The 14,377-nt window shown below is 41.0% G+C and overlaps 2 protein-coding genes across 4 annotated transcripts in view; both read left to right on the top strand.

Moving 5' to 3' along the window:
- Window positions 1–391: 391 nt before the first annotated feature.
- LOC103151035 (membrane-associated phosphatidylinositol transfer protein 2-like) overlaps window positions 392–14,377 on the top strand; it is a 49,951-nt gene continuing 35,965 nt past the window's right edge. The window contains exon 1 of one of the 2 annotated variants that reach the window (XM_016681088.1): window positions 392–472. The gene's annotated coding sequence lies outside the window, so the exon portion shown is untranslated. Of the gene's footprint in view, window positions 473–10,362; window positions 10,491–14,377 lie in introns of those variants that run through there. The other variant, XM_016681089.1, reaches the window with a different exon arrangement.
- Window positions 447–14,377, top strand: part of LOC103151017 (membrane-associated phosphatidylinositol transfer protein 2) — a 96,637-nt gene continuing 82,706 nt past the window's right edge. Inside the window, exon 1 of one of the 2 annotated variants that reach the window (XM_016681086.1) lies at window positions 447–516. The gene's annotated coding sequence lies outside the window, so the exon portion shown is untranslated. Of the gene's footprint in view, window positions 521–14,377 lie in introns of both variants that reach the window. The other variant, XM_016681085.1, reaches the window with a different exon arrangement.

Here is a 14,377-nt window from a genome sequence, read left to right as displayed (position 1 = left end):
AACTTTTAATATATGTATTTAAAAAGTAAACGTTTTCTCTTCACAATATATATTACTAGATTAACAGCTGTTAATCTAGTAATATATGTATTATTTTAATATATTGGCTAATATTACTGCATATTAAAGAATGAGCTGATTTTTTTTGTACGGAATGTTTTTACACTGCAGGATGGCTTCACAAACATACGCCCGTGTGTCAGCAGGGGGCGCGCTTCCCTTCTCTTACAGGAGGCGGCAGATCCTGCGTTTAGCTGTGACGGTGTAAACATCAGGTTATCTTCGGCCGGTTCTTAGGGCGCAGCGCCGAGACGGATACCCGGACAGAGCAGCTGGGCGCCGCGGTGGAGGAGGCGGTGAGGCCGCGACAGGCGGACACGAACCACGGGGACAGAACGCTGCGGGGAGGCGGCAGCGGCAGCAGCAGGATGCGCAACTTCCACTGTTGGATACAAACATCACCTGGCAGCAGGTTCGTCCTCTCGACGTGACCGGCCGAGCGCCGGGGAGCTTCCTGTAGGTTGGTGGTCTTACTTTAACACAGCCCTTTTCACTGCTAATCAACCTCTGATGTCTCTCTTTAATTAGGAGCATAATACGGACGCTGCTATTCACTGGTTAGGCGCTTATTTGTGGCAGCGTTGGTCACATGGTGAGCACAACAAAGCAGCTGACCGGTGGAGAGTTCAGAAATCTGGCTGACCTGCAGCTGCAGATGACTGCACTGCTGCGGATCTGAGGGAATATAAGGAGATGTTTCAACGCCTCTTTTGGGCTTTTGTGTGCAACTTTGAAGGTTTTACTTTAGTGGTTGATGATTTTTTTTTTTTATCATAATAGTGCTCAGTTGTCTGGATCTGGGATGCTTCTTCTGAACCATTTAAATGTTGTTGGGGGGGTTTCAGCTGAATAGTGCACATTAAAAGATTAAATGCTTTAATCTGGCCTTAATTTGTTTTAAGTGTTGGGAAACTAAAGTTCTAACTGAGATGTGTAGACTTGTGAGAGCCACTGGAAAAATTATGTATTTCTGTGGTTGAATGCTGTTGTCTGTGCAGTAGACGGCCACTTTTAGGTCTCTCCATGGATGATCAATTAAATTTAAGTCTGGGCTCTGATTGGACCACGGAAAGACGTTCACACTGCTCCTGAAACTACTCATTTGTTATCTTTCTGTGTGCTCTGGGTCATAGTGTTGGAAAAATTAGCCAAACTGTGTAAAGCCAAAGTGCAAAGACATGTTGGGAGATACCTCAGTCATTTGACGATGCACATAAGGGTTGCAGGACAGGAGTTGGGGATCCTTTTCTGAGATGTGTTTCTGCAAAATTCAAGTTGACTATTAGATCTATCTGACCGCTCTACCAAAACGCTCTGCTCGTTGGATTACATTAGCAATCGTTAGCCTTCAAGGTGCTTCTGTCTCCACAGGAGAACGTTGGAGTTCCACCTTAGTGACCATTGGGTTCTTTGTTACCTCTTTGGCCAAGATGCAAAATTTGGTCTAGCATCCTGATCTAGGGATGGTTCTAGTGATTTAAAACTTTTACTAACTATTAAAAGTGAAGACCATGTTGGCTTATTTGGACATTCAACTCTTCAGTAGTTCTGTGTCTTTCCCCCAGATTTGTGCTTTGGGGCAATCCAGTTTCTAAAGTCTTTATTTGACTTCATGGTGGAAACAGGATCCACCTGAGCTCAGTTTCATACCAAAGAGTTTGAAATGTTTTAGAAAAAAGAAGAAGAAATAAATTAATCAATTTTAGGATGCACTGTGTTTGCTTTCTGGATGCATTTTATTATGCAACTACGTAATAAAACATTTACTTGTCAAATAAATCATAGAAATATTTTTCTGTTTTAATCACTCCTTAGAAACATGTCACTTCATCTGACTCTTGCAACACTCCTGCCATTAAAGTTACTAGAATCTAAAGGTGAAAACATTGCAGAAATTGGTTGTGTAATCCGACACGGCCTCTTAACTTATTCAGGAAGACGCTTCGGAGAAGCCAAAATTTTCCAGGAAACATACTCGATACTTGGAAAGCCCCAAATGCCAGGGAAATGCTAGGAATCACAGCAATTCGCAATGGTTGATAGACCGCAAGGCAATCTGTGTAGTCTTGTGGTCTATGTACTGTTCAGCAGAAGATTAACCCTACTGTAGGTATTGAAACAGACAAGCCAATGGAAGTGGATGAAGAACGGAATAATTCCACCTTAATATCAGAGTGTTTGCAATAAAGAGTTGTATTTTAAAAATGTTGCTTTTTAGGTTGAGCATTTTTTTCCAAACCGGAGTCCACCTGTGGTAAAGACAGCTGATTGGTCTTGATTTGGAAAAGCACACACCTGTCTATACAGCTGGCAATGCAGGAGATCAAGGGATTTTTCTGTGGACTTCTGGGACGGGATTGTCTTGAGGCACAAATTTGGGAAAGGATCCAGAAACGTTTCTGCTGCTCTGAAGGTCCCGGTGAGTTCAGTGGTCTTCATCATTGGTCAGTGGAAGAAGTTTGAAACCAGCAGGACTCTTCCTGGAGCTGGCCAGCCGTCTGAACTGAAGGATCTGGAGGGGAGGGCCTTAGTCAGGGAGGTGACCGAGAACCCGATGGTTGCTCTGTCAGAGCTCCAACGTTCTTCTGTAGAGAGAGGAGAACCTTACAGAAGGACAACCAGCTCTGCAGCGATCTGCCAATCGTCTGGCCTGCATGATAGGCCGGCCAGACAAAAGCCACTCCTTAATTAAAAGCTAATGGCACCCTATCTTTACCAAATGTACCTAAAGGACTCTCAGACCAAGAGAAACAAGATTCTCTGATCTGATGAGACAAAGACTGAACACTTGGATGTGAATGCCTGGCGTCTTGTTTGAAGGAAACCAGTCACAACTCATCACCCGATCATTACTATCCCTACAGTGGTGACAGCATCGTGCTATGCGGCTGTTTTGCCGCAGCAGATACTGACAGACTAGTCACTGTACAAAGACATCCTTGATAAAAAACCTGCTCCAGAGCATCTTGACCTCTGACTGGGGCAACGGTTAATTTGTCAGCAAGACAACAACCCAATACTCCTGGCATGAGATCTCAAAGGAGCGGCCAAGCCAAAGTCCAGACTTGAATCTGATTGAACGGCTCTGGACAGATCTGAAAATGACTGACAGACGCCTCCATCCAACCTGATACTGCAAAGAAGAATGGCTAAAGATGTAAGGCTGTGGCATTGTATCCAATGCCATAGCCTTAGGCAGCTGTAATTGCTCACCACTCTTGTTCATGAGCAAGTTAAGCTCCTGAATGAGCCTAGACTATTCAAAGATGGCATGAACCACGCCCTTTTTTCCTCTACATCATCTGTAGCTGTAATACCAGGGCTTTTCCCTGACAGCCTGGGAGAATCCCATCCAAGCTACCGCTGGAAAAAACGAGACACATCCTTCATTTCTTTTCACTCTTTCAAAAAAAGACCAGGAGTGGAACTTGGTCCTTTTCCCATTAGAATTGCCGGTAGCGTACGCCCTGGTGTGCAGGATGAGTCATCGGTACTTATGCTCGTTTTTGGCCCTGAAGCTGGCGTGTGTACATGATGTAGTGCAAGGCAAATGCAAATATTGAAGCATCAGACGTAACCGGTGAGGGCTTTTGAAGCTGTTGTTCTCTTGTTCAGTCAAACGGTTTGAGAAGTGGCGTGTTCTCTTCTCTTTAGCATGGAGGAGTCACACGGATGTGCGAGGCAGAGTGGTAGAAGATGGAGCTGATTATTGACCCGAAATGATTCGGTTTGCTTCAGTGAATGCTGTCAGGAAGTGGTCGCCACAGAAAGAATGAGTCATAGTATTGATTAACTTCCCTTTTTTATATATCCACCCATCTCTCTCTCTTTTAGATCTATGGATCTGAGGAGAGTTGGCATGTAGGCCGGCTGAGAGCTGCATACCAATAACTGGGAAGAGGGCATGAGGGGGGGGCTCATCACGAGAAGCCACGTCATCTCAGTGTGTGAAATCTATTTTTAGCAGCGTAAACAGAGGGATTCCAGCCCACTTGAATGTGGCTTCACAGTCAGGACTGAGTGGTGGGTGAGGGGTGGCAGCCGGAGTGTGTGACGTTGGATGCGAATGAGCGACTCTGCCTATTTATGTCTCTCAGTCTGCTGCTGTGATCTCCTCCGTTTTCACAGCCTGCAAATAACCCACCAGTCTTTTTGCTGCCTTTTTTTTTTGTTCTAACCCTGTTTAGGATGTAAACTAACAGATAGTTTCTCCTGTGGAATAACAAAGTGGTAGTTTCCTCTAAACTAGCTGGTGTTTTCCTTGTGTGATAGAAAAGGATAAACTGTTAGATAAAAACTGTTTAATATAATTCCTCAGGATACAGAATTGAGCTTTTTCGGCCGATATTATATATATCTGTGTGCCAGTTTTTTTTTTTTTTTGTAAGATCAGACTCACTTCAGATAGGGTTTGTCACCCACAGACAACATCTCGTTATCGTTGCTAACGATAACGAAGGGGATGTAAACAGGGCATGTTTACATCCCCTTCAAATGGGGATGTAAACATGGTGTTGTAGTGCAGTGGGACAAACAGTTCAACACATTTTGAGACGTCTGTAGGTATACAAGCTTGTTTATTTTATTGTAAACAAGCTCTCATGTTTTCATATTCATCTGATGACATCACATAAGGCAGATAATCAGAGATCCTTTGAGTAAATCAATTTCTAATTTTCTTGTTTTTTGCTTTAATCCCCTTAAAAAGCCTTCAAAAGGTGTCTTCTTACTTTCTGTGTTAGTCATTTTATGCAGCTCTGTCTCTGATATGCAGCTTTGTGGACTTTTTACATTTTGTTTTTGTTTTCTAGCCTGCTTTGATTTTGAGTTGCTTCCTGTTTGTCTGGAGTGTGCTACAAAGAATAGGAGATTAAGGACACATTTGAGAATTACAGATTTAGTTAAAAAATAATTTAGGTTGGAATGATGCTCCAAAGTCTCTTGGTGGATGTTTTTTTTTTTTTGTTGAAGACATACAGGGAATTGGTGGGGTACAACCTTTGTGGTGAGCTACCAGATACTTCTAGGTTGACTGAAACAGTTTTAGGAAGTAACTTGAAATTTCTGAAGAAGTTTAAAAGATCCTACCAAAAGTGTCGGATCCGAATCAGCGGTTCTGATGCTGAGAAAGGTTCTGTGGACTTCAGGTTTAAGTGTCAAAGCCTAAGCAGCTTAAAACAACGGATAGTTTTTATTTGTGTTTGTTGCATCTCCTGAAAATATCCAGAATTAGATAAAATGCTATAGTTAGCTAAAATGTTGTCCATATATTGTGGCCTGTCCTTGACTTACTCCATTTAGTGTGCAAGCATTAATATGTATTATAAAACTAGCTAAAATGCTAAGGTCAGCTACAATGCTATTACTAGCATGTCGACTAACATTGTCTTTCTCCATTCATTCTGCTAACTGCAGCTTTCATGTCAAAATTAGCTGTAATGCTATTGAGAGGGATATGACTATCATACTGACTCATTCCTTCCAGAATGTAAATAACAGTGTATATGCTACACTCAGCTAACGCACCAAGGTCAGCTTCACTGCTGCCATGCATATTTGAGCTATCGCTAGCATGTTCACTAACATTGACTTGGTATTAAAGCCAAAGTTAGCTAGAATGCTGTAGTTTGCATGTTGATCTCCAGTAACATACTCTATGTAATATGCAAACACCAGTGTATGCTAAGGTTAGCTTTTAGTACCATATGTATGTAGCCTGTCAGTATTAGCCTGACTAACATTTACTCACTACATTTCAGTATGAAAACTTTAATGTACAACCTAAAGTTAGTTATTATTACACTGTGGCGGCAGTGTGTGAAAGATGTGTTTGGATGAGGGCTGAGTGTCTGGTAGGTGGCTGCTGGACGGCTAGGGTTGCTCTGAGAATTGAAAGCTGTCCCGTCGTGTCCAGCGCACGGCCTGAGCACTCACTCTAATTAACAGTCCCACAGCTTTGTTAGGATGCAACGAGGCGTTGTGTCACCATTAAATATTCAGCCGATCACTGATTTGAGAGGAACGAATGAGGCAGAGCTTTCAGGGCCGAGCACAAACATCTCCACCAGGCATCCAAGTGGAATGAATGAATCCTTGTTGAAACGACGACCAAATCAAGATGTAGTTTTAAGTTTTGCGGCTCGTCATTCAACATGCTTTCACTCGTTATCTAGCGTTGTTTGATGACATAACCTGGCCATTACATGTCATGGGGCTTGCACACCGAATGTGGCACCCGCACACTACACTTTATCAGCGACTTTGTTGAATTTAGTATTCAAATGACAGAAACAAATCCCATTTGACTATTTGAGTGAAGGCTAAAAATATTGTAAGAATTTCTTTAATGAGGCTTTACAGGCGACCACACTCGGCCTGTCACAATAACACATTTTGCTGGACAATAAATTGTCCCAGAAGTTATTGCGATAAACGATAGTATTATTGTTGTGAGACCGTTTTTAAGTAATACAGTGATAATGGCATAATAATAATAATAATGCAAGAACACATTCTCAAGGGTCAATAAACTTTATATTCTACTGAACATTTAACACTGGAACTGGAAAGCATCTTAAATATCCAAAATATAAATAAACAAAACAATAAGTAAAATGAATTATGAAGTCTCTGCAAATAAAATTGTCCTTCAAAAAAAGAGCTAGTTGAGAACAAAGCACCAAACTGAAGACGTTTATCATCCAGTTTTTGGCAGAAAGAGACAGAAAAACAGATAAACGATGAATCATGGCAATGGAAATGATTGAGTTTGTTTTAATTTATCATGCGATTCATTGTGACAGGCCTAGATGATTCTGTCTTTTAGGTGTTTTGCCGTCTACCTGAGGACACTCGGCCTTTTTATAGTCATACATGGCAAACATGAGAGATGCTTGGCTGTCAAGATGGATGGTAATCTCTGTGCTAAGTGACTGCGGCTGAAAGGAGCTGGTGTCAGTGCCGTGGCTCTCCCAAACCACTCTGGCTGAGAAAAGCTGTATATTAGCTGGGCTCTCAGGTCTGGACCCGGGCCAAGCACTAATGGTGCTGGGTGAAGGGGCGGAGCTTCTTTATCTCCGGGGCTTTGAATCGCCGTGGTGAATTAACAGCAGCAGCTTCCTCTGGTTTCCGGCATTCAGTTTGCCGGCTTGCTCTTCTCTGGTGTTTCCAGTCATTCCTATGTTTTATGAGCTAACTTGTTGTTGCTCCATTTGGTTTTCTGGGAAGTTTTTCGCGCTTCAGCCAGCTAGATGGAACTTAACATCTTGTCTCTTTTGACGAATCATTAATGCAGCTCTGCATTACAATCAGAAAACAATTTCTTCCATTTAAATGAAGCAAACATTAATTTTAAATCATTGGTTTTACCTCTGATAATGTGATTTTAACTCCCTTGCACTAATCGTCTTGAATTAGTTTCCTCCTTTGTGTTGTACATGCTCTGCTTTGCATCCTGCTCGCTTCACTCCTTTGAGCCGTTTCATCTTGTTTTTGTTTGCTCCGACCTACATTAATTTTTCATGATCTCATTTATTGTTGCCTCAGCGGCTCGTCTAAGCTGTTTGTCCTGTGCTGGTGCATAAAATTAACTTGGTGTACAATTTTTTTTATGACTTGGCCAGGCGTACAGATCTGTCTAGGTACAGAATATGAAGAGACAGATTCTGAAAAAATAATAAAATTAATAAATCAATGAATGAGAGGTTATTCTTCAGGATATCAGGAAAATGTGTAATTGTGATATATTATTGCCAAATATAAGAATGACTATATTCCTACATATCCCCTCCCTTTTTTTTAACAGTTTACTTTTCCCAGGTTGTTCTTTCTTTTCATAAAAACAATTTCCTTATGAGTTTCTCTTTTTAGATTTTGCTTTTCAGTCACCAAACTTGTGCTTTAGATATGATCCTAGTGGTATTTAAGTTAAAAATATTTTTGGTATGCAGAATTTGAATGCATGCTACTTGAAATATGACTTAATCCTACCAAATGTTGTTGCCAAGATGCAGGCAAGACACATTTTCAGATTTTTTTAAATTCAACTAAGCAGGAATATTTGATTGAGGATGCTCTACAAGTTTTTTTTTTTAATCTCTTGTGAACGTTGAACATGTGTGCAAGGGATGCCAACTTTTAAACAGGAAATGACTCCAGCTCAAATGATGCAATTTCTATGTTTATCTTTTGTTTTATTTTTTTTAATTTTTTGCCTTTCATTCCAGATCATACCAACAATCTATGTATAAATTCAGCCAGTTTACAGTTTAGCTTTATTTTTTAAAAAGGTAGCGCTCTTTTAGTTCTGCACACAAACATTCTGATTTTGCAAAGATGGAAACCAAAAGTCTAAGATAGTCTGCAGGCAGCAGCCAACACAGGCTGGAGGAAAACATGAAGTTCTGCACATGCTGGCAGCATCTCTCTGTGGATAATGGCCGTCTCCTCCTGACAATCTCCTTTGGCGGCCTGATGCCATTTTTGCATCATCCGTGTTCAAGTTAGAAATATTTTTAGATTCAAAGTTAGCCCCGGTGTGTGGATGAGTCATCGTCATCATTTGCAGACAGTTTCCTGGAGTCTGAAACTTTCACAAAGGAGTTGCTTCTGGCTAGAGGCTGAATATAAAGTCAAAACAGGCTAAATAAAAACACCTAAATTTATCCGTTGTTTTAATGGAGCTTTAGCTCATCGTCAGATTTCAAGGATTCAGGACATCTGGCCATGAAACAGTTACATTTAGACTTCTACAGATGTAGAAACAATAAGGTATTGATTTCATTTATAAAAGATGAAGTAAGCTTTTTTAATTAAAGCCAAAAACCGGGATATAAATAGTACAATTGTACTACTAAATAATAGAAATTAGGCCTTTACAGCATACAGTTACATTGTTTGTCTATACAATTAATTTATAATCAGCCTCAAAATGGTTTAAGATTTACATCTTTTGATCTACAGTTCGGAAAATATGATGCAACTACAAATCAGTCAAACCGTCAAAAACTGACCCATGGTAACTTCTGGAAGAACCTGCAGTGATCCAAAGATGGGCGAATCGTTCGACTGGATTTATGCGGATGTTTATGGTGGAGAAAAACCTTTGGGGTCTACAAACGACTTGTGTGAGAGACGGAGAATCATTAAGCTAACATTTGTTTTGACTTACTGCCAGAAATGGAATGAAGGAGATTAAATTGATTCCTACGCTTGTGTTAGAATGTCCCAGTCAAAGTCAGAGCCTAAATCCAAGTAAGGCATTGTACACATGTAGCCGAGTCTTTATAAAAAAACAAATATCTCCGTCACATTGTTTAAGAAAATAATATTGTACACAAACCCACAGGGGGCAGTGTAGCGCAAAGCTGAAACCTGTGTCAGCCAATCAGATCGCTTCAAAAACACCTACAACTTCCTGTAAGGAAAGAACATGACGCCAGAAGGTTGAACTACTTTTAAATAGCGTATTGGAATATAAAGTTGATTAAACACAAGGCGATGCTGATTGGTTATATTAAAACAACTATGGGGACGTATTAGCATATTTTCTTTTGTCGCAGACTGTAATGAGCAGGACCTCAAATCTCTGTTTTCGCATGTGCACACGCAAACACAAATACGGAGTTTCCTCAAATTGTTATTTTTTCCCCCCACAAATAATCGTTTTTAAGGATATTAAAGAGAGTAGTTTTCGTGTAGATGAAAGACCAAAACGCTTACAAATGTAGCAGGTAGACAGACGCTCCGAGTAGCAAACAGATGTTTCTTCAGTGCCTGTGTAGCCGTCTGCTGTTGTTCTAATTCCAGTGAATTTCACACGTTAGGAACATTTTAGCGCAACAACACCAAGAGGCCCGTGAGAGCGGCGACAACACCGATCGGCCTTCCCCTCCCTCCGCAGACAGTGATGCATCACCGTCATTTGCCAAAATACACTGAAGCAATACAATCGAAACGTCACAGGCAGCCACCCTCCAACCCCCACCCTCACCCCACTGAGCTAAAATTAGCCCCTTCTCTCTCATCACCGACCCGTCACGTCAGGACCATGCTCCTCATTTGCTGCCTAGATTTTTTATTTTTTCCTCCCATGTTGTGACGTTTTGACTGGGTCAGATGGTCACATTATCTGTAGGTGAACATTCATGGTGTCCTCTCAGCTGGCGTCAGACTTGAATCACAACACATCTCCTACTATGTGCCGTGCACCCACAATTCTTGCTCTTTTGATTGATTGAGGAAGGAAGTTATTTTAAAACTTATCTTCTGCTTTTTTTTCTGTTTTTGGCAGCTTTTTTTAAACACACAGTCCTTCTGCTCTGAAGTCATGCAGCTGGTTTCTGTCTCAGCTTCATCGCTAAGACAGAAACCAGCGTTTGGAGTCTGAGCTCGGCTGAAGGACGGCGGTCGGTGCAGGAAATGAACTTCAGGTCAGTGGGATCGTCTTACACCCGTAGCTCCAAGCTGTTTTTCTTTCTTTCTTTTTTTTTTTTTTTTTACTTACGCCGACCTCCGACCTGCAGAAGAATTCTCCCTGAGGTTACATAGGGATTGTGTTTTAGCTGCAGCTACTCTGCTCAGACTTATTTTTACCTCCTAATTATTTAGTTCAGGCCAGCTGTTCCAGACCGCAGGGCAGGTCAGAGGTCACGTGTGAGTGAGCCGGTGCGGACTTCGACTATCATTGGGATCAATCTCTGGAAAGCTGAACACTATTTGAGATGATTACATAGAGCCATGTTTGTTTGGAAATCTTTTAAATCGTCCCCTTGATAATAGAAATCATTATTGAAAGCAGCTTGTTGTGTTAACTTTGGCTGTCTTTATCTGATTTGGACATTTTTTTTGATTATCTGAAAAAGTTTTTCACAGCCGTGTCAAACTGACATCAATATGCTTTCAGATGGAAACATGTAAGATCCTGATGTTTGACTTTCTTGTCTGTCTGAATGAACGAGAGCAGCTGTTACCTGAAGAGGTGTTCATCTCCTCTGCTCTTCAGGAATACTTTTGTTTTGTTCCCTTTTCTCCCCTGACATATTTTATAATTTATCCTTGGTAACAAGGGGGCACATGAACACTTTTGGTATTTTACTGTCCAGACGGCTCTGAATAACCCAACCATTTCCAGAAGACTCTCTGGACCTGGCTGCATCCAGGTCCAGCTAAGTGCACTAAATGACCTTTTTCAGACGGGTCCCGAACCGTGTTTCACCAAAGCGTGACACAGTTTTACTGTTAATGTTCATTCATTTTTAACCAAGCTGGGGCACTGATAAAGTCACTTAATGATTTGGATGAACCGTGATTTGGAAAAGCATTCACAACCCTTGAACCTCTGTGGAGTTTAAGTTACAGACTTCTATTGTGACTTTTTGTGGTAGAGGAACAGGAAGTGGTGCATTATGGGATGCGGATGGAAAGGGACTGAAGGCTTAATGCATGTTTATTAGGGAGGAAACGATTAATCAGATTAATCGCGATGAATTGATTTATTGAAACAATTGTCAACTAATTTAGCAATCAATTAATCATTAACTAGAGCACGGACTCAAAAAGACCATTTGCTTGAAAGCACAACATATACGGAGCACTAATTAAGCTAAAACTGTATAAAAATTATATACATTTTGCACTTAAGATTAAAAAAGAACTTTTTTTGTCTGTAAATATGTTCTACCCAGAACTCAAATGGCAGTTTTAGCTTCTATACAAAAAAATATCTCCTAAGCACATTTTGCTTTTCAATTATTAATTAGTTTATCTAAATAAAAGTCAACAGATCATTGCTACACTGATTTGACGTTAGGTCAAACAGAGCTCTTCACTTGTCGATGTTAAAAGTACTTTTTAGTTGCAGATGCATCCTTTGATACAAATAAACAAGTATTCACAAAAGCAATGCAGTTATTGCATTGCTTTTGTTATTGCTAACAATAAAGCAATAAAAGTTGCTTTATTGTTTGTTTAATTGCATCTTTTAATGTATTTTTAATATTATATAAAAAAATGCTTAAATTGTTAATTGCAAAATGTGCAAAAAGTGAACATTTCTCTATCCGACTAATTGATTGTCAGAATAATCAATTACAAAAATTATGAAGTACAGCGGAAATTAATACTTTTGCAATGTCATATTTGTTAGATGAATTTCATTGTTAGATGAATTTCATTGTTTAATGGCCACTCTTGTTACTGATCAATTTCAGTTTTGACATTTTCCGCACTGTTTTTTTTTTTTTTTTTTTTCAATAAAAAACCCCCTCAAAGTTGCGTCTCAGTGCAGCAGGTTCACAGGAAATGCAATCTCCAGCTCTGCAGCTAAAATTACATTGAACCCCAGTGACCTGTCTTGCTGTGCAACAATGAATTGATTTAATATATAAATACGGCTTTCCAGCGAGGTCGTAATCGAACACCCGCCGTAGCGCGGCGTCGATAAATGCCGTTAGTTACATCACAGGCGCGAGCTGGGGCCGTCCGGCGGGCCGGACCGGGCCGGACCGGAGCGGCGGAATGATGAGTAACAGCCGAGCCTGGTGAGGAAAGGTGCGCTTGTCAAGATCACAAATTAACAGCAGATGTTGTTGCTGTTGCTGGCGTTTGGAGTGATTCTGTTAGCGCCGGTCTGCTGATGCTCAGATAAAGGCAGGGCGCGCGCCGGGCGGAGAACACGTCGCTTCCCGCCTTGAGAGCTGGACACACCGGGAGGCCGCCTGCTGCAACATGTCCTCAGGTCTGCCTTATTCCAGTGTTTAAAACATTAGCTGCGTTTCCATTACCCATGTGCGCAAATATTTGTCTACACTGAACGTTTGAACTTAGTGTAATAAAAGAATAAGCAAAGTTTATAACGCTAATGTCGGAGAAAAACACAACTTCGCTGTTGCTGTGTTTCCATAAAGTACGAATGTAATTAAAATCACATGTGTATAAACTAGTTCACGCGATAAGTCGTTAAAAAAAGATGGCAGCTACGGCTGTAAATGGCTACATGAGATATATTAGTAATTTGACCATCACGAGACACGTCGGCGTCATATTCAGGCGTTATAGTGACAAACCTCAATTTGGGAGGTGCTAGTTATGTGGCGTTTTGGGGGAAATTGTAGTCCGCCATTTTACAGAAGAACTAAGGATTCAACGCTTTGAATGACAACTTTTTACAAACTGTGCCATGCTGTGAGAGCCCGGGAAAAACAAACAAACAAACAAACAAAAAAAAAAACAACTAAAACCACAGAAACAAACCATCTTCTTTCTACTACTACCTCTCTTCGTTGTTTCCACCGGTAGTAAAATATGGCTGTTGCTCATGTCATGTGGCTCATGTGATGCAAAAAAGTGCAGTTTTGCGAAATAAATCTGTTTCCATATGCCTGAAAAACCACCGCAAAAAAAAAGAAAAAAAGAAAGAGTTTTTCCGAAATTGGCGTGTTTCCATTAAGAAATTTTATTTTTGTCATTTCAATTTGCGCAATTTTATGCTCAGCTAGTGTTAAAAACAAACTGACAGCTGCACAATCCCTTATGGATCCAGTTTGGCTGCAGGTGGGATATTTTTAACCAAAAGCCCACTGAGGCGTGCGGGCTGGGTGTAATTAATGACATGTGAGTCATGGAGCTTATCCTTGGCTTGCAGCCCCTCAGTTAGCACACATCAGCAGGCTTCATGCACGGGATGGATGGAGAGCAGATTATTATTATTATTATTATTATTATTATGCAATTTACAAGTCATTCATTAATCCATTTTCCCTGCAGGGTCGCTGGTGGTGCTGCTATCCATCTTTAACGGTCACATTACCCTTATGTCTTAAAAGATTTCAACTGGAAACTATGGTTAATTTGTCTGTAATATGACAAGAAATCTGTGTGATAGTTCACAGAATGACGAGTGTTTCTGGCGTTAACAGCGAACTCCTGACAAACAGAGACCTTCTGATACCTGCTCACCCTGACAGTCCATGAACATCAAACTCTGCAGCATGTAAAATATTCTGTGGAGTGCAAAGATCGAAACGATGTTCACCTATGAGGGAGAGCACCTGACTTCATGTGTGATCTCGGCAGCCTCATTCAAATTCTGTGGCTGAGACTCGTAGTAGGAAAGGCAGGACGGTCACGACGCCCTGCAAACGTCGTGCATAATCACCAAAGCTGCAGATGTGACTTGGTTGCATGCATCCCTGAAGCAGCACTCCGCTGCCGTCGCACCTAAAAACGACGGCACGATGAAGGACGACACCCAGGGTTTGACTGGTGGTGCAAACCGAGGATGTTAGCATCTCACTCGTTCAGGGCCCAGTCAGCAAAC

This window comes from Poecilia formosa, unplaced genomic scaffold (assembly GCF_000485575.1).
Source record: "Poecilia formosa unplaced genomic scaffold, Poecilia_formosa-5.1.2 Scaffold269, whole genome shotgun sequence".
Taxonomy (NCBI): Eukaryota; Metazoa; Chordata; class Actinopteri; order Cyprinodontiformes; family Poeciliidae; genus Poecilia; species Poecilia formosa.
Note: the sequence above shows the minus strand (reverse complement) of the source record. Positions and strands in the feature narration are given on the sequence as shown.